Genomic DNA, 6,019 nt, shown 5'->3' with positions numbered 1-6,019 from the left:
GTAGTTTCAGGCGTGGAATTACCTAAGTTCCTATGCCAGGGGTCTTCAAACTTGGTCCTTTTATGACTTGTGGACTTCAACTCCCAGAATTCCTCAGCCAGCATGCACGCTGGCTGAGGAATTCTGGGAGTTGAAGTCCACAAGTCATAAAAGGGCCAAGTTTGAAGACCCCTGCCCTATGCAATAGAGCAGTGGTTCTCAACCTTTTTAATGCCGCGACCCCCAACCAGTCGTAAGTCGAGGACTACTCAACCGGTCGTAAGTCGAGGACTACTCAACTGGTGCAGCACCGTTTGCAGAATGGGACTTTTGGCGGGCTCAGCAGGGCAGAGACAGCCTGGACAATTCCTATTGGCTTTTGAAAGCCAATAGAATTAGACTCTATTCAAGAGAGTCTATTTTATTGGCTTTGAAAAGCCAACAGAATAAAAGGGAGTAGCACAGCTAAGGAAAAGGGGGGGGGAGGGAAATGGCGGACTGCGTTGTTTGGTGACCCCCGTGAAATGGTTGTTCGACCCCAAATGGGGTCCCGACCCACAGGTTGAGAACCACTGCAACAGAGCTTAGCGGCAAGTGGAGGCTGCCCCAATATTTCGTATAACAGCATCAAGCTTAGATCAGAGTAAAACCGTGAGTGACACGGTGCTAATGCAGCCCCTCCCATGCTTTTGAAACCACGATTTAGGGTTTGGCATGTTGCCCAAAGGCAAACCGTGGCTGAGAATAAAAGCTGGACTTTAAAGTCAGAAGAAAATTCTACAAAACTCCATAGAATGGTATTTCCCAACCTTAACAGCTCTAAGATATGTGGACATCAACTTCCAGAATTCCCCAGCCAGTCATGCTAGCTGGGGAATTCTGGGAGTTGATGTCCACATATATTAAAAGTTTTCCAAGGTTAAGAGACATTGCCATTGGTCACCTGTCTCAAAATAGCAAAATCGGCCGATAGTGAACCATGGCTTCGCTTAGTGACTGCTGCATTCACTTAACGACCATCCCCCAAAAGACATATAATCGGGTCAGTCACGTGACCCACCCACTTTATGTCCCTCATCACTTAAGACTATAAAGGGCAGGCTCCATTATGGTCATAACTCAAGGACTAGACAAGACTAGACTACACTAGACTAGAAGAATGGAATGGAACTGAACGGAACGGAACAGAATAGAATAGAATAGAAAATATGGAAGAGAAGAGAAGAGAAGAGAAGAGAAGAGAAGAGAAGAGAAGAGAAGAGAAAATATGGAATGGAATGGAATGGAATGGAATGGAATAGAATAGAATAGAATAGAATAGAATAGAATAGAATAGAATAGAATAGAATAGAATAGAATAGAATAGAATAGAATAGTTGGAAGGGACCTTGGGGGTCATCTAGTCCAATCCCCTGCTTAAGCAGGAGACCCTACCTACACCATTTCTGACAGATGGCAGTCCAGTCTCTTCTTTTTTTTTTTTTTTTTTATTAAAAGTTTTATAAATTTTACAAAAAAGAAAAAAGAATACAAAACAAGAGACAACATATACAAAAAAATAAAACTAAACAATACATATATATAAAAAAAAAACCCCACCCCTCCCAAAACCCCCCCCCTCCCTTCCCCCCCCCTGAGCTTCCCAGAGCAGAATATAGGCTAAAAAGTAAAAATAAAAATTAAATTAAGAACTTTATATTTATATATATAGAAAGATTATCTATAATATATATAAAAATAAAACTTATGAAAAAACTATATAATATTTTTGTATACCCAATCTAAATTGTATAAATTTTATCCATTTATCCCAAACAGCAAAAAACTTCTCTTGCGTTTGTTGCTTTAAGAAAGCCGAGATCTTTGCCATTTCCGCCAGATAAGCTACTTTGAGAAACCATTCCTGCAATGTAGGCAAGGATTCCTTCTTCCAATATTGTCCTACTAACAGCCTAGCGGCTGTAATCAAATTTAACATCAATACTACCTCCTTTGTATCACAATCTGTAACAATACCTAACAAAAATAATTGCGGAGTAAATTTTACCCTCCTTCTAAAAATTCTCTGGATAGTCCAGTCTCTTCTTGAAAGCTTCCAGCGATGAAGCTCCCACAACATCTGAAGGCAACATGTTCCATTGGTTGACTGTTCTCATTTCTCAGAACATTTCTTATTTCTAAGGTGACCAACCGTCCTCCTTTAGGGAGGACAGTCCTCCTTTTGTGAGTTCTGTCCTCCCTCGAAAAGTGTCCTCCTACATGTCCTCCTTTTCGATATTTGAAGACTAATCTGCAGGGCTTTTTTTTTTTCCTCATAGAATGCTCAGAATGGTGTTCTGGCACCTTTTTTGATGGTTTTTTTTTCAACTTTTGCATGAGCTGTGCTACTCCCCCTATTGGCTTTCGAAAGCCAGTAGGAATTGCTGCTGAGCACGCCAAAACACCCGGCTGGCAAACTTTGCACATGTAAGTTGTCTGCAGCAAAGGTGAATTGGCAGGAACTTTGCACCCTCCCTGCTACCCAACTTCACCATCTCCTAGTTCAGTGGTTCTCAACCTGTGGGTCGGGACCCCATTTGGGGTCGAATGACCATTTCACAGGGGTTGCCAAACAACGCAGTGCGCCATTTTCCCCCCTTTTCCTTAGCTGTGCTACTCCCTTTTATTCTATTGGCTTTTGAAAGCCAATAGAATAGACTCTCTTGAATAGAGTCTAATTCTATTGGCTTTCAAAAGCCAATAGGAATTGTCCAGGCTGTCTCTGCCCTGCTGAGCCCGCCAAAAGTCCCATTCTGCAAACAGTACTGCACCAGTTGAGTAGTCCTCGACTTAAGACCGGTTGAGTAGTCCTCGACTTACGACCAGTTGGGGTTCGCGGCATTAAAAAGGTTTGAGAACCACTGTCCTAGTTAGTCCCAAAGATACCCGGAGGAGACTGGAGCGGCAACACCACGATAACTTTCTCTTGATCTTCGGCCCTGCTAGGACAATAATGGCTGCAGGCGCAGGAGGCAGGGGCAGTGGGGCTGCTGCGGACAGGGTTGTGAGGGGTGGTGGTGGCCAGCTGCCCCCCTGCTGTGGGAGCTGTGGGGCCTGCTCTACACGGGACTGTGCAGGGTGGGCGGTGGTGCTGGCGGGGCAGCTGCAAGCGGGGTGTGTTGATGGGTTGCCCCCCAGGGCCAGAGCTGGCGCAGCTGGTGCTTTGGGAGCCGCGGGGCCTGCTCTACATGGCGGGGCAGCAGTGCTGGCGGGGCGGCTGCAGGCAGGGGCGCGGCATGTAAGCATAATTACAATATAAAATGTTATTGTTACAAATGTTTTTTATTATGCATTTACCATATCATAGTGTATTCTGTATTATTGCAATGAATAAAATGTTTCTTTTATTTACGATATTTTTTTCTTCAATTTATTTGTGTCCTCCTTTTCACTGTAAAAAAGTTGGTCACCTTATTATTTCTCCTTGATCAGTTTTACTACCTGTAATGCAAGTGCCCAGGCAATTTGACGCCAGTGAAATAAAAAAGCTGAGATTGGTTCTTGGCAGTCAGTTCTCGTTCAGAAGAGATAAAGGAAAGATCTCAGCTTACCCATCCCAGCAGATAATAGGGGAGTCCATTGGGACACTGTTGTCCTAGGTTTAGAAAAACAAGATAAAAATAACCGGAATGGTGCCACCTTGCTAATTTCCATCTGATAAGTGTGTCTTTGTGATTGCAGCTCTTTTGCACCTTACTCCCAACATTCTCCGACAATTCCAAAAGATGGATTATATCAGAGTGTTTATCAGGTCGGACAAAACTGACGTTTAGAAATGGAGGTTCATTCCACCACCCCAAGATCGGATTCCCTATTTCACTCACATTGTTTTAGACCAGTGGTTCTCAACCTGTGGGTCGGGACCCCATTTGGGGTCGAATGACCATTTCACGGGGGTCGCCAAACCATGCTGTCCGCCATTTTTTTCCCTTTTCCTTAGCTGTCCTACTCCCTCTTATTGGTGGCCACACCCACTTGGGGGTCACCACAACATGGGGAACTGTATTATGGGGTCACGGCATTAGAAAGGTTGAGAACCACTGTTTTAGACAATTGTGGGCTTGTTCCAGTCCTTTAGCTGTCATGTTTCCTTGTTGTCATTGACTTTTCTCTCTGTTGACCATCTTATCAGTGTCTCCCTTTGAGATGGCTGCTTTTATGGCCCGTCAGGACTTTTCAAAGCGGCTGTCGTTGTTTATTTGGTATGTATTCTGCTGGAATCACCCAGTGCCCCTTCTCCACTATGTCTGCTAAAGGTTATCTTGACATTTGAGTAGCATCTGGGTGGCCCAGAGAAAGATAAAAGAAATGACACACAAACACACACAAACACCCTTGACAGTCTCTCCTCCTCTGTTCAGGGTGATATTATTTACTTATTTTTAAAAAAACAGAAAGATTACATTTCTAGAAGATCAGGATGTTCTCCAAAATGTGAATTGGGGTCTATCTGCAGAAATTTAAACAGCTGAATTTCTGGATTGTTTGATTGTTAAGAGAGCCATAGAGAGAGAGGCAGTTTGGACTAGTAGTTAAGGCACTCACAAGAGACTGTGAGTTCAAAACCTTCCTTAGCCATGAAAGCCGGTTGGGTAACTTTGGGTCAATCACCAGGAGACTATGAGTTCTAATCTCACCTTAGGTATATAAACCAGCTGGGTGACTTTGGGCCAATCACTAGGAGACTGTGAGTTCTAGTCCCGCTTTAGGCATGAAAGCCAGCTAATTTATTTTTTATTTTTTCTATTTCCAAATACTAATGAAAAGTCCACCAGATGTCACTATTACTGCACGGTTTGACTCCGGAGTTGTTATCAGAAGAAGAGTGGATAAAATAAATTACTCACTTTGCCCTTGGCGGTATCAGGAGACGAAAGAAGAGAAAATTCCTCTACAAAGAGTTACACAGCAACCACATCACAAAAGCAGACTTGGCATTTCAGCTGGAATCAGGACTGGAGTTCTACACCAGGGTTACAAAAATACAGCAATCTAGAGATAAGGACTTACATGCCTGTATGCCTGCACACCCACATGTGGGGGGGGGACACAGAGAAAGAAAGTTTGTGTCTAAATTATGTGGATAATTGTTGCCACAGTGCTTTTCAAGTAATTACATTATACTACAATGTTTCTAATGTATTAGCTTAACAGAAACAGTCAGAATAAGAGTCGGAAGGGACCTTGGAGGTCATCTAGTCCAACCCCCCACTCAGGCAGGAAACCCTATACCATTTCAGACAAATGGCTGTCCAGTCTCTTCTTAAAAACTTCCAGTGTTGGAGCATTCACCGCTTCTGGAGGCAGGTTGTTCCACTGGTTAATTGTTCTAACTGTCAGGAAGTTTCTCCTTAGTTCTAGGTTGCTTCTCTCCTTGATGAGTTTCTCTCCGTTGCTTCTTGTCCTGCCTTCAGGGGCTTTGGAGAATAGCTTGACTCCCTCTTCTTTGGGGCAGCCCCTGAGATATTGGAAGACTGCTATCATGTCCCCCCTCGTCCTTCTCTTCATTAAACTAGACACACCCAATTCCAGCAACTGTTCCTTGTGTGGATTATGCATATGTTGTTAAGCAGAGCTGTTTACAGTTTTTCAAACCATCTCCTCCCTCCCTGATCCATGCAGGTGCTCCTTATCAAACTCCTATAAAGTTGAGACAACTTCAATATTTTCATTTCTCAGACTTGCTTTTAATTTAGAGAGGAGGGTGGCCAGAAGCTAAACGTAGCTCTTTCTTAAGCTTTATGGATCTTCAGGATCTTTATCAAGCTTTCCTTGTTGGCATCTGTTGTGTCCTTTTGAAAGGACAATCTTGAAAGATTTCCACCCTCAAACTCCATCCTGCAGATCTGTCTTTCTCATCTGGCTGTGTCTTTCGTTGTAGATTCCTCCTCTCATTTGGAGTTATGCTGTACCTCCAGCCCACACAGCCCAAATATAACACCAGCAGCATCTGACCACCTTCCACAGCTTCCTCCATTAACTAAGAGAGGTGCCCTTTTTA

Source organism: Crotalus tigris, unplaced genomic scaffold, assembly GCF_016545835.1.
Source record: "Crotalus tigris isolate CLP2741 ecotype Arizona unplaced genomic scaffold, ASM1654583v1 scf7180000020307.159669, whole genome shotgun sequence".
Classification (NCBI taxonomy): Eukaryota; Metazoa; Chordata; class Lepidosauria; order Squamata; family Viperidae; genus Crotalus; species Crotalus tigris.
Note: the sequence above shows the minus strand (reverse complement) of the source record.